This window comes from Hordeum vulgare, chromosome 5H (genome assembly GCF_904849725.1).
Source record: "Hordeum vulgare subsp. vulgare chromosome 5H, MorexV3_pseudomolecules_assembly, whole genome shotgun sequence".
In the NCBI taxonomy this organism is placed as follows: domain Eukaryota; kingdom Viridiplantae; phylum Streptophyta; class Magnoliopsida; order Poales; family Poaceae; genus Hordeum; species Hordeum vulgare.
In genome coordinates this window covers 431,207,497-431,229,404 of record NC_058522.1, presented here as the reverse complement: position 1 = coordinate 431,229,404, position 21,908 = coordinate 431,207,497, and the positions used below count along the sequence as shown (strand labels likewise).

General features: G+C 43.9%; 1 pseudogene; it reads left to right on the top strand.

The window, feature by feature from the left end:
- The first annotated feature begins 778 nt into the window (after window positions 1-778).
- LOC123396825 lies at window positions 779-2,282 on the top strand (annotated as a pseudogene).
- The last annotated feature ends 19,626 nt before the right edge of the window (window positions 2,283-21,908 follow it).

Sequence of the window (21,908 nt, the reverse complement as noted above, 5' to 3'; positions counted from 1 at the left end):
TGGTGGGTGGGTGGGGCGGTCCGGCACGGGACGGCGGAACGGGACGAGACGAAAGGAAACCGAGAGCGTGAGGTTGATCGGTGAAGACGAAAAGGTTTCCAACTTTTCAGCTTGCACGTCAACGAGTTTTTGTACACTCTCTTTTATTAAAAAAAAATGAAGTGTTGAGCGCGCATTTTTCTTTTAAGTGACGTGTTGATATTTTCTGTTCATTTTGCGAGAAGAAGTGCTGGTATCACCTTGCCGCTAGTATGACTAAAATCTATATTATTAAAGAGGATCTGCCGTCGTCGTGATGGTTCAACCACAGGGATGGTTCGACCTCCTCTGTCACCCCCTCGATCGCACGCGATAGAAAAATAGCTCGATCCCGCACGCTCGCACGTGACGTCAAGAAAAACAAGCCCACGCTCTCACGCATTGTCGCTAAAAAGGCAGAGAATAAACTGCCGACCACCTCTCCCCGATCCACTAATCCTCGTTGCTCGTAGTGCCGCCGTCACGCGCGGTTCATCGTCCTCTCCGGCCATCTGCCGCCGCCACGCGTAGCCGGTCACCGTCTCCGGCCATCCGCCACCGCCCACCGCTGCCACGCGCAGCAGGTCGCCCTCTTAGGCCATCCACCGTTGTCGTCGTCCTCATTCTACCTCCCGAGTGAGGAAGACCGGTAAGAGGAGGCAGGGGGGATGGGAATGGGAGGTCGGTCCCGTGGTACGCGGCGAGGGACGAGGGCCTCAAGGTGGCGCTGCAAAGGGAGAAGAAGGTGCGGGATGTCAGGATGGCGCCCCTGCTCAAGGTCAAGAAGCTCTCCGACAAGGTCATCCTGCCGTCCCGCGGCTCCGCACTCGCCGTCGGCTCCGACTTCACTGCCGGCTACGACCTCTCCAGGTACGCACACACTCCCTCCATCGCCATGGACTGCTCTCACCTCCGGCCTCTCGACCCTGAACGGTTTCTCTGCCCGATCCCACCACGGTGGAGATGGTGGTGCCGACGAGGGGCAAGGCACTGGCGGCCACTGACCTGAGCATCTCCATCCCGGAGGGCACCTACGCGCGCATCGGTGAATCTTCTTCTCCCAGGGGATCTTAGTTTCTCGTCCGCGCATCTGGTGTTCGACTAAATGCTTACCTCGTTCGTCTTGTTTACAGCATCAAGGTTGGGCCTGGCGCTGAAGCACTCCATCGACGTGGGTGTCGGGGTGATCGACGCCAACTATCGGGCCCGGTGGGCATCGCGCTCTTCAACCTCTCGGAGGCGGACTTTGCGGTGAGGCCCGGCGACCGCGTCGTGCAGATGATCGTTCACGTGATTGCAACGCCCGAGGTCGCCGAGGTGAAGGACCTCGACGCCACCCTTCGTGGGGATCAGGGAAAACGGCACCAGACTGGTAGGAAAAGGGCGCCCTCTTGATCGATCACGGAGGGACGAGGTGCTCTGCTCGGCATTCTTCTGAGTACGCCATTATTCTGTCTCTATCATGAAATTGATTAATCTTCCATATCAAATTGCCTTAAAACTGGTAAACTTCCATCATCAGATTGCTTTGAAACTGATCCATCTTAACTTCCATCAGCAGTTGATATTATTTCTAGGGGAAAAGGGCAGTTGTCTGAAGATTGTGTCCAAAAAACAAGTTCAAAAAAGCGGGCCAGCCACTAGCACCTCGGTACACAACCCAGATCATAAATAAGTATTGTGCTCACAGTTTGACAAGCATCAATGATAAGCTCTTACATTGATATCATTCGTATACAAGATAAGCTCTTACATTCATATACAATCTTCAGTTCATTCCGAGTTTTATATTCATGACAAAAAATAAATACAGTTTCTACATCTGAAACTTCAATTCACGCTCTTGCTGGCTCATGCTTCTCAAGTACTGTCTGCCTCCTCCAGCGTTGCAATGCAGGCTGCGTCTATGTGGTTATTGCCCTTCATCCATGGCTGCAATGCAATGCAGCAACACGGCACTCACTTGGTACGTCCCACCTCCGCCGCCGTTGCAGGGATTGGAAGAGAAGGGCCGCGGGAGCCGGTGAGCTCTCCGAGGAGAATGCCCGCCCCGAACCCGACCCCCGCCCTCAGGCGAGTTTCGTTTCCGCTGCCCCGTAATCTGCTCGAGCGGCGCCTAATGCCATGGTGTATTGCAGGTCAAGGTGGAGTACGTGCCCGAGAAGCCCAACCTCGGCGCTGACGACCCTCTCCTCCTCGGCGTCTTCGAGAAATTGAATTTCATGAGTCTTATCTTCTTTCTTGTTGTAGAGACAGCAAGATAGAGCTTGATTGCATTGTTGGATGCATACCACGTGTATGGTCAGCTCTTAACGTCTTTGGTGAAAGGAAATTGTTGTAGACCAGAGTTGAAGAATATACTTTATCTGTTTTTCAGGTTCTTGACCCCAATCCAGAGGTGATGCCAAAGATTAAAATTAATTATTCATGTGAGGAGTTCTTGTACTATGTGCAACTACTGTGCCTTTCAGGTCTGTTCATCTTCTATGTGTCTAGAAAATGTGTTGACATGTGAATGTGATTAGTTCTCCACGCTCATCTAACAAATGACTGCTGGACTATGCTCAAATTAATTATTAGTATCTATAATATTCACTTATGATCTGTTAATTTGTCTTCTGATTGCTGTTTGCTGTTCCAATTTCCTTTTTTTGGGGGGGGGGGGTTGTTGTGCTTTTAAACTTATTACATATTTTACTGCATACAGGGTTTTGTTGAGGACCAATTTGGCCTTGGGTTGATTGCTCGTGCACTTGAAGAAGGGATAGCACTCATATGCCCAGAATGTATTTGATGAAAATCCAAAGAGGCTGTGCATGAAAATCTAAACCGTTATTTGATTATTCTCATATGACCAAGTTATAAATCTGACGGGGCTCTTGAATTCCATGGACAGCGGTTGTGCAGCGCCGGTCCATGCCTTCAGCAGCAACCTCAAATGGGAGGGACGAGCCACCACACATGACATAGGAGGTTAGTGTTTGCGTTCAGGTCTTCAACAGCAACCTCCCAGACACATGACATAGGAGGTCCATGTCTTTAGCAGCAACCTCGAATGTTCTTTGACACACATGACATAACTCCCATGCCGCCACTACTCCACCGCACGGAGGTGACAAGTGCATCCGGCATCTGGACCATAGGCGTCGCCGGCAGGTTGCGGTGGTGGTGGGAGAAGCCTCTGCTTCCACTGCTGCTTGTACTCGGAGACGCCGACGCCCTTCGATCCCCGCCCCTGACCCTCTGGTACTCTGCCTCTTCTCATCAAAATATTCAGAAAGTTCAGTTGGCTAGCTACTGTTGGAAGCAGCAAAAGAAACAACATTAAGCTTAGGCCATATCCAGTTACATTCGGTATATTTTCCATACAATTCTGATATCAATTTTGATTCATATAGATGCACTAGACTGGCAAAAGGTCTCTTTTATCATTTACCCTACCAAGAGTAGGTACTATTTAGCACTGAAAAAATTAGTTAACTGAAAAGGCAGGCAAATAAAGTACCTGGGCAAAGTTGGCAAGCACATGTATGCTGTTTTGCCTAGCGCAACATTCATGTTTGTTCTTAGTTTCAGGTGTAATTTTGTTTAAAAAGGCCTAGATCAAAGGACAGAAACAACACACATTTTCAGTTTTATTGAACTGAATTTGATCAAAAGGATGAAAACATCATACATGCTCAGTTCTGTACAATTGAATTTTCTGTTGACCAACAAAGCAGAACTAAACTCTCTGCTGTCGAACAGCAACACACATGCTATCGAACAGAACATAACTAAATTTATTTGAAAAATAAGGGGCCCTAAACAACATACATCTTCAGTTTTCTAGAACTGAATTAGATCAAAATGACAAACAGCATACATGTTCAGTTTGTTGTCGAATAGAGAAAAACTGAACTTTCTACTATTGAACGCAGTTCCTTCTGGTCCATGTCCTCCTTGGGATCCATCGACCAACAAGGAAATGATGAACCGACCCCTGCCATGGAAGCATCAATCTTGGGCTTACAAATTCAGAAAGCAAGCACAAGTAGATCATTCACACAAGATGCATCAATCACTGTCCTCCTTTCTGGATGTAGTTGCTGCTGTAGTCTTGCTGCTGTTCTGAATTAGCTCAGTGTGTGGAGAATCAAGTTCAAATGTTGAGGAATAATTCACACAAGATGCATCATTCACCGCTTCACCTGGCTGCGTGGAGGAATGCATCAGTAGAGGGATGAAAAGCAAATAAAAGAGGAGAAGATGCCCAAGGGATGACCTTGACTAGCAAACTGGGCCGGATCTGCATTGTCATCTCAATCCATGGCATCGGAGGCGGGGGTGTAACGGGCGAGGTGGAGCAGTTCATCTCCCGACGGAGTCCCGGCGTACACGTCCAATGAGCAGTGGATCCAGTGGATCCGGTGGCGTGCTTCATCACCAAGGTCCAACCTCAACGAGCAAGTGCGGCGGAAGGGAGGAGCGAATTTCGCGGGGGAGCTGCGGCGCCAAGGAAGGGAGGAGGGAAGTTCGCGGGGGAGCTGCGACGCCACGGAAGGGAGGAGCTCCGGCGCGGAGGAAGGGAGGAGGGAAGTGCGCGGGGGAGTTGCGTGCGGCGCGACGTGGGGAAGGTGCGAGGCGGCGCCGGCGAGTGAGTGACCGAGTGCCATCGAGGAGGGCGAAGAAGGGACTGCGGGTTGTGTCGGGGAATAAAAAAGGGTGTTTTTGCAAATTTCACATGATGACAACTTTTTTCGGACGGAGGGAGTATTATATTATGAGTGTCAATGAACCAATTAACCCCATAAACTGGTGCTCAAGATGCCGCATGTAATATATATAAAGATTATCTTTCTTTTGTTATAATTTGGTAGCCATTTTGAATGATTTATTGTGGATCATGTTATAACGAGTATAACACGAAATTTGAATGCACTGCAATTAAAAGGTGTCATTACCGGTTGCAGTTTATGTTACTTTTGTGTGAAGTGTGATAGTTTCAAGGTTAGTAATCCTTCCAGTGCTAACTCTTGTACTTATAAGTCACTGTAAGACACAGAATGTTTAATTACTGTCGTTCTCCTTTTGAATTTTACACGCTATTTCTACTTATTTAATTGAAGTGTATGTTGGATGCAACAAAAAACACCGTGTAGAGTACATTTACTTAGATAATGGTAATAGTTTGTGGGATGTGCTGCGTGACTCAGGAAGTTCTCCTTTGAAATCTCTAAATAAAGCAACCTGGTCTAGCATTTATCCAATTGTTATAAGAAGAAGGATCCTGGGAAGAAGAAGAAGGCAGGCAGAACCCGACGCGGAGGAGGGGGCATCAAAAGTGGGTGCCAATGGGGAGGAGGCCATGCCGGAGCCTAGGTTAGCAATCATTTTCACTCATAGGGAGACCTCGTACGCATTTTCACTCATAGGGTGACCTTGTTGCTACATGATTGCATGGATGCCGACCACGCTCTATTCAATTTGTGTCTTCGTTGACCTCTCTGCCTACAAGGTTTCTCATCACAGGAGATCTGTTTTTGGCTTGGATTATGTGAATATGATTGCGTCGTAATGCAATCATGGTGCCTCTGTATATGTTATTTGAAATTCCAGTTTAATCTAATTCGTTTTATTTTATTAGCATCCATGTAGTTCACACCTGGAGTTTCTAGATTTTGAATCTTATAAAGTGGTTCATATCTTCATATCAGTACCAGTATTGACTAGGCGAAATGTTTTATGCTCTAATATGGATCTTTGTTCTGATTATTTGTGAGAAGTATTCTTGCTCTAATAAGGATCCATGTTATGATTTTAGGTAAAAAAAATTATTCCTTCAATTTTGTCATTGGTACTCAAACTGAAATTTGCTCTGTTTTGATGTCCTCTAGCGCTGAAGAGGGAAACTATCCCACCACTATTAGGAAGCTTTTGGTTGCATCGCAAGCTGCAAGGCCTTGTCAACTCGCTCATGTCGCTTAACCGTGTTGGCCTCTCGCTGCTCAAGATGGATTATTTTGTGCAGGTTGGCCTCACCCACTTCTTCCTGTTGTATTGCTACATTTGGACCATGACATTCTGTTGTAGCAAAACTATTGTAAAGTGCAGGCTAGAGCAGTGAAAGAAGAAGCTTGTCACTGGATGATGTTCATGGTCTAAGATCTTGAGTTGCCTTGCCTCCTCCTTTACGGACATCTACAACATATCTGCTGATATGCCTCTATGGCTAGCAGTTAATATTTCAGGAGTTTGTATTTTCCATGTCATTCTTTGTCCGTTGTGCTAGTCGTGGAGGGGAGGGACAGTGAGAGAGGAGGAGAGAGGTGCAGAGAGGAAAAGACATCAGGGAGGAGTATGGTGGCCACATAGGAAGAAACAACTGGTAGAGATGTGGTATGTGTGCAAGGCGATACGGACCTACTGATGTGATGGTCGGTGAGCCAAGGGAACTGCTAACTGTCCCATCCTTTATGCTGGCTCGTGGACTTTGGTGGACAGAGCCCACGGGCATGCCTTTCCCTTGGTGCGAGCGAGGCACGCAATATGTATTTTCCATCAGTGAATTGAAATAAATAAATGGAAAACATGATATTTCTTTGTCCACATTGCTTCCTAATCATATCCGTTTGTGAAGGAAAACATCACACAAATGTTTTAAATATTTTATGTTTTAGTTTTTCTTAGAACAAATTGTATTTCTGCATTGTGTTTAAAGGCGAGACATCATCTTTGATGACCATCGTTTTCTTTAGATCGTTATCATCCTATTTTACATGAATACATCATACTTGTGTTTAAGTGTACTTTTTTTCATACAATCTCTATTTTGTTATACTTGAATTTGTACCAAGGGACATAGTTTGGTTTCATGCATTTTGCAACAACTTAATCTATTTCTTGAGCAAAGCTTCCTAACGTCCTGCTTCATATTTTGCAAAGGTGCTGCCATGGTTGCTCTGGTTACTCAAGCGTGCCGCCTGTTTGCATGAGATTTTCTCCGGCTGTCGCGTGTCCTCTCTGTAGGTGAACCAGGCTGTGACTGCAGTACAACAACACTTTCGGCAACCCTCCTGCTAAGATTGACCGCACATCTGCTCGCCTGATGCACCATCTTTCTACTATATGATCAGTGGCACTACACCCTGATACTCACATCATTGTGAGAACCGCACTAAGCTCTCACCTGTTGAAAAATCTCTTGAGTTGATAAAACATATACACGGTTGAAAAATAAGAATTTGAAGGAAGACATTAAACACAGTGATAAGAATGAAGGTTGAGGGGAAGTTATTCCTCTCTATTTATTCAATTGATTGTTTGTGAAAAAAGATCCTAGAAAAATATAAACTGTTGAAAAATAATAATTTAAAAGGAGAGATTAAAAACTGCGATGAGAATGAAGATTGAGGAGGATAGGTGCGAGAGAGACAACTACTCCCATATATTAATATAAACTAAATTTTATCATGTTTGACACATGTTTTTGAAGCAAAACAGTTCTTTGATCGTTAACTTTTATTATTTTGAAACAAAATAAGCAAATCAAACATTAAATGGTGCAATGAATTGATCGATATCATTATTATTTTTTATATCTCTTGTGGCAACGCACGGACAATCAAGTCTATTACTAAAGGGTAGATCTAACTAAACATATCAACTGTTTGATACCTAATCTAATGATCTAAAACTGCACTTACAAAATGCTAACGAAACTCGCTAATCCCCTACCACTTTGTCTCTATCGGTAGTGTCCCATCGTTAAAACATAACCCGCACGTTTGCCGCCGCCAACCGCTCAGCCTCTCCCAAAAAATGGCAATGATCCATTCTCTCCCCAAAAATCGCCATCGCGAGCCCTCTGTCGTGCTCCGCTACCCGTCGATACTCCTCTGTTGGTTGATGTGCTCGATCTAACGCAGCCAATCGGAGGAAGGAAGAGATGGAGTCGACGGCGACAGGGGAGGAGACGGTGTGTCTGTCACACAAGGGGTCCCGGGTCATCTTCACCACCACGCGCGCAGATGTCGCCGTGCGCCTCGGCGAGCTTCGCGACCAGATCCTTGCCGGACACGTCTCCGTTGGCCTTGATGTGCTCCGGGACCAGATGCTCGCCGGACGCGCCTCCTTCGCCGACCTCGCTGTGCAGCATTCCGAATGCTCCTCTGCCCGCCGTGGCGGCGACCAACGCCTTTACTGCATGCCACAAATTTGAGAGTTGCTGACATACGTCCATATATGGATAATCATAATAACATATACTCAAAGATTGATCGAGGATGATCATGCCGATAGGCGAAGACAAATTCATGGTCTGAAAAAATGAATAGTATCAATGTGTTAAAAAGCCTCATATTTGTCTTTTTTGCACATCACTCATTTCAACGTATTTAGTCCTTAAAATTTACAGACTTGCGCATTATACCTTTGTCTATCTATGCATTTTTTTCAATTTTTTATGAAATGTAAAAATTGCAATGTTCACAAAATTTGATTTTTGCATTTGGAGGCCTCATGGAACTTGGCCTCCAACATATATTTTGCTATAAAGTATCAATGACTCATTTCGTTTGGTGATCTTTGTTGCATATAACTAAGCTTAATCTCCGTTAGGCATCTTCTTGTGAACTAATAAATGGCTCTATGGTATGCTGCATGGTATTTTCCTATATTTGATTAATGGAAATGATGCAATGCAATCATTTAAAAAAGGCAATTAAGTAAATAATGGTGTTCTTTTCTCACGCCCGAGAGTTATGCAACAGGAAGTAATAATTCGTGGTTTGAGCAACACCGGTAGGAAGAACGTGGGCATGATTTCAAACTTTTGATTTATCATGGCACATATTACCAAATCTTAAAGGGTAGTAATAGACATTGCCGACGAATGTCTAAACCTTCATTATCCATGTTAACATGAGGTGCTTAGTGTTGCGGTCAACTTTTATTAAGCACGTTGTATGTCGCTATAGTTATAGTTTGATCTATTACATGTACGACAAACTGAATGCTCCATGTAATCATTGATGTGGAGAACCACAAGGGATGACGGAAATTTGGCAGAGTTTAACAGGAGGTGACCGTGTAGCCAAAGATAGTTTGAGCATTTGTGCTTGTCATAGGAAAACTATTTAATGACTTATTGCCCTTACAAATTGTTCCGTTCCGTGGCAACGCACGGGCATCTAACTAGTACTTTTTAATTTAAAAGTAACAGACGCTTAGGGCATGTTCGGTAATCCATCGGCTCCATGAAAATCCAGAATCTATGGAGCATTTATTTCTTTGCTATGTAAATTTGTACTGCAGCCCGTTCAATTCCGAAGCAGAGTTATGGAGTGGAGGAACTCCAAACATGCACTTAATAGGCGTTACACACATTCATAAGAAATGATCGCACACAATACTTCTATGAGCATTACTAAGTCTATAAATTTTAAAATTGATGAAGGCACGACAAACACCTCATAGCATCGAAAATTCTAAAATAAATCATAGACCTTGAATTTGGGTGGGAGATTTTTTCGTTGCAATAAACATAACCAATTAAGTCTTAAGAGCAAAAAAATCATTTGGATTTATTAAGCCCTTTTTTATTTTGGATCAAATTTTGATTATAAAATTTACTATAAAAATATCAGCTAAATGTGTTTTTAATACAAATACAATGGTGTAATTTTTTAGCATATATTGTATCCCATATTTAGTAGTTATATAAATTATTAAAATATAACCTAAGATACAGGTGGGAGGAGGAAGTATGTAGCAAGCAAGTGTCCACATCAAATAACCATCACCCCTATTCAAGCCTTGCCTAGACTAGAAAGTGACCACGCACCCATTGTGTGGGACTCTAGGCTTGGACTCCAGCCCAAAATCTCTAGCTTTAAATTTGAGAAATGGTGGTGACTTACTGTGTTCAGTTGGGGGATCAAATGTCATGGAATGGAATGGTTACATTTCAGATGAATGGGTCCGTTCCATTTCTGTGTTTGGTAGGAGCAAAAGAGTAGAACGGGTAAGTTATGTTTCTGTGTTTGGTTGGAAGCACGTAATGTAAAATGAAACGACATGGTATTTAAAATTTCGATAGCATTTCGTTTGTAATTTGAAGAAAAACAACATAACAATAGAAATTGACAAGTTTATAACACATAAATGACAGCACATAACATAACTTTCAACAAGGTTCAAATACGAAATTCCCAAAAGCATCAAAGTGCGGCAATAGCCATACATGTCAAGTTCGCCATTGGTTGACAGCCATATATTTTCAAGTTCACATACGAAATCTCCAAAAGCAGCCAAAGTGCACATCAGTCATGTGTCAAGTTCACATACTTGTCAATCATACAACCATATCGAATTTAGAAGTTCTTCTTCACATACCTGAAAGTGCAGTCATGCCCTTAATCGTGTTTTTGTGTTGCTGACAACACACGTATAGATAATTAATCACTAATCCTTTTTAAGCTATTGTTAATGATCATGTGTTGATAAGGACAAGCTCATGTGCTAACAAGGACAAGATCAAGATAAGCATTCCTGAGCACTACATGCTTGATTCTTGTGGATGTTCACATGATGGACAAATGAAGATGAATACATAAGCTAGGCTTTCCACATTGTGTATGGGAGAGCAACTTGAAGACTTCATCATGTCTTGCTTTCAACTTGAGCCAAGAAGGAACAACAACATCAAGCTCAAGTGAAAGGGATAACTCAAGGTATCAGTTACTTTGATGTTAGCGGTGTGGGGTGATGATCAGCAAATAAAAGTACACACTCAAGTATGGATCATCGGTATCCCTTTTACAATTCTTGAGTCTTTAGGGATCCCGCACTATTAAGAGGGGATCACAGGTTTTTGTGATGAACTTGCTCAAACTAGATATCCACTATTCTGCTCAATACCACATATTCTCTACTCTGCTCCTATCTCAAAACAGGTCTAATGTCTCGGACTTTCGTCTCCCTCCGGACGTCCGAGGGCCGGTCAAGGGTCGGACGACCGGCAGGCTTCGGGAATCCGGAGCCCTGCACGAGAAGAACTTGAGCCCTATAACTCGGATTTCTGGCTCCCTCGGGACATCCGAGGGCCGGTCGACCGACCAGCTTTGGAAATCCGGAGCCCTGCACCAGAAGAACGTGAGCTCTATAACTCAGATTTCCGGCTCCCTCCGGACGTCCGAGAGCCGGACGTCCGACACCTTCGGAAATCCAGAACCTTGCACCCGAAGTAGTTGAGTCGAATAACTCGGATTTCCGGCCTTCTCCGGACGTTCGGTCCATGTTCAACCCATAGTGTTTCCAAACATATCTACAGCTCTCGAACGACCGACCCCTGTCGGACGACCGACCCCTTGCGGACGCCCGGACTTACGTAAACTGCCGGACGTCCGAGCCCTGTGTGACTTAAAGTGTCCCCAACGGCTGTTTTACACTCCCCACTATATATACCCCCTCCCACTTCATGAGAGGGTGTTCAACACAGCCATATCCTCATAAGAACACATTTCTACCTCACACACATTTGCTCACACCAAATCTTAGATCCCAAGAGCATTTGAAAAGATAGATCGTCTCCCTCTCCTTCTCTCAACCCAAGCTATTTGAGATTTGAGCAAGTTTTGAGCATTCCCCGTGATCTTGTTACTCTTGGAGGTTGGAGACTCCTAGGCGGTAGGAGTTCTTCAGAGAGGAATCAATCCGTGTGATTACCCCCCGGAAAAGTTTGTGAGGGTTTGGAAGCCACCTCAAAGGCTTACCACTAGTGGTTGAGAAACGCCTTCATGGTGTTATCTCAAAGGGACAATAGGGTGAGCCTTCGTGGCGTTGGTGTGCCTTCGTGGTAACATCCACCTCTCTAACGGTGACTAGCTTCCCTCCAAGGAAGTGAACATCGGGATACATCTTCGTCTCAGTGACCTTGGTTATCCTTAACCCTAACTCCTTACTTGTGGTTTACTTGTGTTACTTGAGCATACATACATTGCATATTGTTTGTGCTCATTATATTGTGTTGGCTATTTCTTGTACAAGATTAATCATTCAAGCATACCTTCTATATCCACACGTTCATACTTGTAGCTTTTGATATATCGTGTGATATAGTGTGATCTAGTATCTTGTGTTGTTCACCTACTTGTCGTGTGATATAGCTCAAGTAAGTTTGTGTAACTTACTTGTGCTTGTTAGTAACTGTATTGTGTCCATCTTGGTAGATCGTGTTGTTGATACACGTTGCAGTGCCTAGTGCATTTAGGATTTGTGCTTGACAAGTACCCTCTTAGTTTATTTCCGCATTAGTTTCAAGCCAAATCCGAAGAAGTTTTTAAATAGCCTATTCACCCCTCCCCCCCTCTAGGCGTCATCGAGGTCTTTTCAATTGGTATCAGAGCAAGGTCTCTCTTTAATTAGGTTTCACGACCTAGAGAGTATCGATGTCGACTATTGGATTAGTGCACAATGACACCTTTGACTTTGATGGCACAAATTATACCCTATGAAGAATTCGTATGCTTCATCACTTTTGGGCCATGGGCCCAAATACTTTACGAATTGTTCTTGTAGGGATTGCCGACAAAAAGGATGATGCATCTTCATCTACTAATGAAATGTATCTTGATTGTGAGGCTTTTCTTGCCATTCATCGAACCATAAGTCCTGAAGGGTTTAAGTCTATCTCGACTTGCAAGTCAGCTCATGAAGTTTGGACTAAACTTGAAGATATATATGGTGGGTCCAATATTGATGAAGATTGTATTATGATGAAGGAGTTGGTGCATGAGCTCTTCATTCTTTTCGATCTTAAAGAGTCCACCACTACTTCCATATCCGATTGCTTGCACACCTCAGCATCTTCAATCTCACAAGGTAATGACATGGTGAGTGAAGAAATATATGTTGATGAAAATGTCATAGCCTCTATGGACACGAGCATATCTAGCACCACACATAGTGTAAATTATTGTGATGATATGTCATGCATTTCACCTAAAGATCCCTCGACAAATGTCTGTGGTGATATGCCTGCTTCCTCGTGTCCTCTTGATCAAAATATCTTATTTCTCCCTAGTTGCTCTATGACTAATCATTTAGGGGAAATCAAGAAATATGAAGTACTTTTGACTAATGAAGAATCTGATTCACCAAAAGAATCATCATCAACTCCTCTAGTTCACATGTGCCTCATGGCAAGAGGTAATAATGAGGTATCATCTTCCCTGTGCAATAACGATGATATTTGCGATGAGGATGAGGATGATGACTTGACTGAAAATATCTATGTGATCAGTAAAATTCTTCATAAAGCTAAAAATAACGCTCTTCAAAGATTCCAAGATGTTCTTGCTTACTTTGAAAATTGTAATGATTCACTTAATCATGAACAAGCTAAAAGTGAACAACTTGAACATGAACTTGAGAAGAGTCATCAAGCATGTAGAGACTTAAGATCTTCAAAAGGAGAGATTGAAGTTGCTCATGATAAACTTAAAAAGGATTTTGGGGTCCTTCTCCTTGAATGCAATAATGTCAAGGGAGATCTCATCAAAACCTCTAAGATCTATGAGGAGCTTCAATCTACTCATGAGAAGTCTCTATTTGCTACTTACTCCTCTAATATTGTTGATGATACTTGTACATCTAACTCTACCTCATTTGAAGTATCAACATTAAAGGAGAACTAGCACAAATGCCCGTGCGTTGCAACGGGAGACATTGTTACATGTCTTATGACTACAGCTATTTCCCTCCTTTCTCGTCTCAGTTTGTCACACGTACATGTGTTACAACTGAATAAAAAATCTTTAGACTCTTACGGTTTTCGCATATGCTCTTCAGAGAGGAAAAAAAGACCAGCTTAATTTATGAAGCACGTTAAATACCTCGATAGGTTATCAACACATTTTATTATGCTCACCAGTGTTCCATATATTTTCATTTTGAGTACTCACTCCGTTTTAAAATTTGTGCGCCATATATTTAAATTTGTGCGTGGAACAAAAACCCTTAAAAGCGCCCCACAGTTCTTTGTTTTATTAATATAAAAAATGCATGCTCAATAGAAAAAATAACAAAATAAGCTTATGTGGGATTGAATCGAGGATTATGGGGTAAAAGGGTTGAGTTCTAGCCATTTGGGCTACTAATATGCTAAAATGGCAGGGGACACACGTTTTTAAATATGAATTTTGAAAATTACGTGACCAATTTTAAATGATTTTTAAAATGTTTTTCTTAGGATTTTCAAAAGATTTAAATGCAAACGAATTTATTTTGGATGGAAAAGCAGTGGGGATTGAAGTGAGATTGTTTCTATATAGTTGTTGTTGTTGTTAATATTCAAACGAAAACATGTATTAACTATGCAGAAAGCTAACCATCAAACGAAAACATGTTTTACCTATGAAGAATGCTAGCAAACAATTTTTGGCACTATTTGAAGTAGATCTGAAGACCGAACCACACACAGTTCCCTCATCATCATAGAAAAACATACTTTCTAGTAAATTTTAGATGGAGACCACGTACACCATCACGTGTACACCTTGTCTAATCTAGTCAAATTCGTTGGCTTCCCCTTCCAAGCCTATCCTCATCTCTCTTCCTCACCCATCCATCCACCGCCCCATCCGTTGTCGCCATTTTCCTCTGAACCCTCGAGCTCTCCGCTACTTTGAGGTTCGCGCAATGCCTCTGCCCTCACTTCTGCACATCTCCACCACATCTCCACCCGGAGATTGGATGATTTGCCACACTTTACTTTGTGGTTAGATGATTTGCCCCACTTTAGTTAGGATTAGATGATTTGCCTCATTTTTCTTTTATCCTTTTATCATTTGCCCTAGTCTGTATTCTAATGAGTTCTTAATAATTTTAATTCAGAAAATCAACGTGGAATGACCTTTGTGCCCCTATGGCAGCTTGCAATTTCTCTGCCAGATCTAATCTACTCCCTACCTGGTTCGACTGTATCTCTTCGTACCGAACCTGCAACTCATCCTGCTCGCTGCTCTGAATGAAGCACTGATGCAGATATGAACACGTAGCGGCGCTGCAGCTCAGCGGCCCGGCGGCTATTGCTGCTGCTCAGAGGCCTGGCGGTTTCCGCTGTTGCCCGATGGATCGACGGCCTGACAGCTTCCTCTCCACCCCAGTGGCTCCCGCTGCTGCTCGGCTGTCCGGCGGCTCCTGTTGCTGCTCGACGGTCCGGTGCCTCCCTGTGCACCCGGGCGACTCATTCTGCTGCTTAGTGGATGGCGGCTCCCCCTTCCTGTCCTGGAGCTCTCCTCTGCTGTCACCCGATCTGGTCGACCACTTGGAGCTCTCCTCTCTCGTCGCCTGATCTGATCGGCATCCTGAAGCTCTCCTCTATAGTCGCCCGATCTGGTCATCCGCCCAGTCGTCGGCCCTGTTCTCCGAGATCCGGCCAGCAGCCTCGCCTCCAACCCTGATTCAGACGCTCACAACCTCCGCCATCCGCGCCATGTCTGAGAGGTCAGTCCCCGGGCCGACTTCGTCGCCAACAACCACCACAGTAGGCTGCCATCCCGTGGCGTCCCCCCGTTTTCCTCTCAATCTCGAGCTCCCATGCGTCTCTCTCCATTTTTCTCTCAACCTCAAGCTCCCATGCGCCTCTCTCTTTTTCTGGCTTCTCATGCCGCCATGGCCATGCCTTGCCTCCTCTTTTGTCGCTGCCGCTCGCCCATGGCGCCATTGCCGCTGCTCTGCTGCTGATCCTCAACGGGTGAGCGCCGCCTGCAGCTCATGCTCTACTGCAGGACCATTTAAATCGGGACCGCGGGATGATTTACGAAAAGTGCGGGGACTTGTATGCAAAATACACGACGGCGGACGACAGAAGCGCTACGCGCTTTATTATTAGGGGAGATATTGAGCTATGTGCTCAACTTGATTTACTAACTAGCAATTATGGGAAGTTGGAAGAGAACCATGTAATGCTCACAAGCTCTCATGCTGATCTTCTAACATCCTATAATGTGCAAAAGTTAGCTCATGAGGCTATCATCACCAAGGTAACATCAAGTGAGCCTCATGTGGACAATGGCACTACTTCTAGTCAAAGTACTATATTTCCATGTGTTAGTCCTCGTAATTCGTCTACTCATAATGTTGCTACCTCGTGTGATGAATTACTTTCCTTGCCTTGTTGCTCTAACAATGAAACTTAAACTTCCTCTAGTATTTGCATTAGAACTAACCGTGCAGAGGAAATCGAAGAGCTCAAGGCCCAAGTCACTTCTTTGAAGAAAGACTTGGAACAGTGTCATGAAGGGATGTCCACACTCAACAACGTCATGTGCGAGCAAACATCTCCGAATGACAAAAATGATGTTGGAGTAAACTCAAACAAGAACAAGAGTGACCTAGAACGAGTTAAGAATTCGGCCAAAATCATTTGCTTCAAGTGCAAAGTTAAAGGGCACCATGTTAGATCTTGCCCTCTGAAGACGAAGTCTCAAAGTCACAAGCAACAAGGGAAGCGGCCACAAACTCAATCACACACTCAGCTACAAGTTGAAGGAAGGCCTCTTCCCAATAAGACCCAAGCCAACACTCCCCGAGGTGAGAAATCAACTGGGAAGAAAACAAAGGGTAGATGTTGCTACTTATGTCGTGAGAAGGGTCACGTCGCTTCGTCTCGCACGAGAGGTAACTTATCCAACCCAATCACTATTGATGATAGCTATTCCCTTGGGAAGGATAAGGTTGGCAATGTGTTTGCCAAGTTTGTTGGAACTCAAAATGGTGTCAAGAAAAGAACCATTTGGGTTGCCAAGCCTATTGTGACTAACCTCTTAGGACCCAACGTAGTTGGGGACCAACAAGCTCAAACTTGATCAATAGGTGACTCTGGAGGACATTGGGGACTTGGATACACAATGAAGATTTGAGGACTCTTCATCATTCGTATCATCTCAAGCCAAGTCACTTGGATTATCGAGCCCATATCCCATATCCAATGTGCCTCTTTGCGGTGACTTGTACTTAAATTGTTTACATTGAAAGTTGCCTGCCCCACTCCCTCTCATGTTTAGGTTTGGTTCCTAGCATGTACTTTGACATGTTGCGCCTACTAGTATGATTGTTATATGTTATCTATCATGTGTAGGTCGTTATGTATGTCATATAGTTGTGTGTAGTCCTGATCATTACTTGCATCCTAGTTGCACCATTGCGTGGGTCTTTTGCGACGTTAATAGCTCATCACATTAAGGGGGAGTGTTCTGCTCTATGCACACCACTAACCCAAAATGTGTACATATGTGTTGGACTCCATGTAGTATTCGGTGCAAGATTATCCAATCAATTAGTTTGATGTCAAGGCCATCCGAAGTTTAAATTGGCATCCACTTATCACCTTAGTTGGATGATTGATTGCCTTGTATGATAAATACATGGATTATCACATTATGTGAGGATGATATGCTTTGTGCATGTCACATCCCCTGGTAAGACAAAACATCCGATGTATGCCACTCAGAATCCACCACATGTGGTTATCCTGTAACTGCGTGGTGTGTCATGCTCCACATATCTTAATTCGCATAATAAGCCCTGTTGGTATCTAAATTCCTTAGATGTGCGTGAGTATAATGTCCTACTACACCAATGCCCATGGCTTAGCCGCTAGATCGTATCTAAAAGAAGGGCATTGTTGATGCATGCCTTTCGAATTAATCCTCCACACTATGATCTAACTAATTGGGATGTTAACGTATGTCATCTAAACATTATGCTTATGGTTGAACTCCCATATCACACTTGTGTGAGTATAAAACGATTCTTGTGCTCGTTTGGCACCTACCACCACTGATAACTCTAAATGTCATTGTGTTCTCTCACACATGGTATCTCTGGCTTGGTAGTGTTTTTCATGGTCATTTTATTTCGGCTCTATCTTCAGTTGACCTACATAACGTGCCGAGAAATTCATGTGTCTCCTGGTAGAGCTCGCACTACTTATTTCATAATGTTGTGGGAGTTATAATCATATTACCTACACTTATAAATCTACTGGGGTGAGACATGCATGTAAGGTTGTGCAAAATTCATGCCTTACATGGCTTGATGCCTTGATCAGTTCATGTGTTGAACTTGGGGTGCTACCATGTGTTGATTTGTCACCCTGATCCATTTTGGATGACATGAATGTTCTGTTATATAAAATTATGTGTTCATTTGTCCAAATTGTATATCCTTGGATTTTGATAGGATTGTGTAGGCATATCTACTATGTGTAGATGCACATGCCGTGTCTATCGTATCTTTGATCCAATATATGTATATGGTAAATTAGACGTATCCATTAAAAAGGTTAGGGTGTGCTTGAAAGTAAAACCTATATATATATATATGCACATAATTGAGTGATCTTACCCTATATATATATATATATATATATATATATATATATATATATTGTAGTTGGACTAACTACTTCGGACCCAATAAGTTTGGGGACCATATTGTGATTAATTGGTGGTTTAGGTACTTTGGAGAAGCATTGCTATCTTGACTTATTCTCAGAAAAAGATGGTGCTAGTCACGAAGAAATTAGAGTCAAGACAGGACTCGGCTACTTCTACGCCATACCAATGCTTTTCCGGTAACAAGTATTTACTTCATGCATGTACAATATGTTGGAATTATGCCCTAGAGGCAATAATAAATATAGTTATTATTATATTTCCTGTATCAAGATAATCGTTTATTATCCATGCTATAATTGTATTGAATGAAGACTTATATACATGTGTGGATACATAGACAAAACACTGTCCCTAGCAAGCCTCTAGTTGGCTAGCCAGTTGATCAAAGATAGTCAGTGTCTTCTGATTATAAACAAGGTGTTGTTGCTTGATAACTGGATCACGTCATTAGGAGAATCACGTGATGGACTAGACCCAAACTAATAGACCTAGCATGTTGATCGTGTCATTTTGTTTCTACTGTTTTCTGCGTGTCAAGTATTTGTTCCTATGACCATGAGATCATATAACTCACTGACACCGGAGGAATACTTTGTGTGTATCAAACGTCGCAACGTAACTGGGTGACTATAAAGATGCTCTACAGGTATCTCCGAAGGTGTTCGTTGAGTTAGTATGGATCGAGACTGGGATTTGTCACTCCGTGTGACAGAGAGGTATCTCGGGGCCCACTCAGTAATACAACATCACACACAAGCCTTGCAAGCAATGTGACTTAGTGTAAGTTGCGGGATCTTGTATTACGGAACGAGTAAAGGGACTTGCCGGTAAACGATATTGAAATAGGTATGCGGATACTGACGATCGAATCTCGCGCAAGTAACATACCGAAGGACAAAGGGAATGACATACGGGATTATATGAATCCTTGGCACTGAGGTTCAAACGATAAGATCTTCCTAGAATATGTAGGATCCAATATAGGCATCCAGGTCCCGCTATTGGATATTGACCGAGGAGTCTCTTGGGTCATGTCTACATAGTTCTCGAACCCGCGGGGTCTGCACACTTCAGGTTCGACGTTATTTTATGCGTATTTGAGTTATATGGTTGGTTACCGAATGTTGTTCGGAGTCCCGGATGAGATCACGGACGTCGCGAGGGTTTCCGGAATGGTCCGGAAACGAAGATTGATATATAGGATGACCTCATTTGATTACCGGAAGGTTTTCGGAGTTACCGGGAATGACGAATGGGTTCCGGGAGTTCACCGGGGGGCAACCCACCCCGGGGAAGCCCATAGGCCTTGGGGGTGGCACACCAGCCCTTAGTGGGCTGGTGGGACAGCCCAAGAAGGCCCTATGCGCCATAGGAAGAAAATCAAAGAGAAAAAAAAGAGGAGGTGGGAAAAAGGGGAAGGACTCCTCCTTCCAAACCTAGTTGGACTCGGTTTGGAAGGGGAGGGTTGCCCCCCTTGGCTCGGCCGAAGCCCTTGAGGGTCCTTGGACCCCAAGGCAAGGCTCCCCCTCTTCCTCCTATATATACGAAGGTTTTAGGGCTGATGTGAGACAACTTTTCCACGGCAGCCCGACCACATACCTCCACGGTTTTTCCTCTAGATCGCGTTTCTGCGGAGCTCGGGCGAAGCCCTGCTGAGATAAGATCACCACCAACCACCGGAGCGCCGTCACGCTGCCGGAGAACTCTTCTGCCTCTCCGTCTCTCTTGCTGGATCAAGAAGGTCCAGATCATCGTCGAGTTGTACGTGTGCTGAACGCGGAGGTGCCGTCCGTTCGGTACTAGATCGTGGGACTGATCGCGGGATTGTTCGCGGGGCGGATCGAGGGACGTGAGGACGTTCCACTACATCAACCACATTCACTAACGCCTCTGCTGTACGATCTACAAGGGTATGTAGATCACTCATCCCCTCTCGTAGATGGACATCACCATGACAGGTCTTCGTGCGCGTAGGAAATTTTTTGTTTCCCATGCGACGTTCCCCAACAGTGGCATCATGAGCTAGGTTCATGCGTAGATGTCTTCTCGAGTAGAACACAAAAGTTTTTGTGGGCGGTGATGTGCGTTTTGCTGCCCTCCTTAGTCTTTTATTGATTCCGCGGTATTGTTGGATTGAAGCGGCTTGGACCGACATTACTCGTACGCTTACGAGAGACTGGTTTCATCGCTACGAGTAACCCCGTTGCTCAAACATGACTGGCAAGTGTCGGTTTCTCCAACTTTAGTTGAATCGGATTTGACCGAGGAGGTCCTTGGATGAGGTTAAATAGCAACTCATATATCTCCGTTGTGGTGTTTGCGTAAGTAAGATGCGATCCTACTAGATACCCGTGGTCACCACGTAAAACATGCAACAACAAAATTAGAGGACGTCTAACTTATTTTTGCAGGGTATGCTTGTGATGTGATATGGCCAACGATGTGATGTGATATATTGGATGTATGAGATGATCATGTTGTAATAGAAAATATCGACTTGCACGTCGATGGTACGGCAACCGGCAGGAGCCATAGGGTTGTCTTTATACTAACGTTTGTGCTTGCAGATGCGTTTACTATTTTGCTAGGATGTAGCTTTTGTAGTAATAGCATGAGTAGCACGACAACCCCGATGGCAACACGTTGATGGAGATCATGGTGTGGCGCCGGTGACAAGAAGATCGTACCGGTGCTTTGGTGATGGAGATCAAGAAGCACGTGATGATGGCCATATCATGTCACTTATGAATTGCATGTGATGTTAATCCTTTTATGCACCTTATTTTGCTTAGAACGACGATAGCATTATGAGGTGATCTCTCACTAAAATTTCAAGACGAAATTGTGTTCTCCCTGACTGTGCACCGTTGCTACAGTTCGTCGTTTCGAGACACCGCGTGATGATCGGGTGTGATAGACTCAACGTTCACATACAACGGGTGCAAAACAGTTGCGCACGCGGAACACTCGGGTTAAGCTTGACGAGCCTAGCATGTGCAGACATGGCCTCGGAACACATGAGACCGAAAGGTCGATCATGAATCATATAGATGATATGATTAGCATAGGGATGCTTACCACTGAAACTATGCTCAACTCACGTGATGATCGGACTTGAGCTAGTGTAAGTGGATCATGAACCACTCAAATGACTAGAGAGATGTACTTTTTGAGTGGGAGTTTAGCGAGTAATTTGATTAAGTTAAACTCTAATTATCTTGAACATAGTCTAAGTCCACTTTGAATATATTTGTGTTGTAGATCATGGCTCACGCGACAGTCACCCTGAATTTTAATACGTCCCTAGAGAAAGCTAAGTTGTAAGATGATGGAAGCAACTTTGTAGACTGGGCTCGTAATGTTAAGCTAATCTTACAAGCTGGGAAGAAGGATTATGTCCTTAATGCTGCGCTAGGAGATGAACCACCCGCTACGGCTGATCAGGAT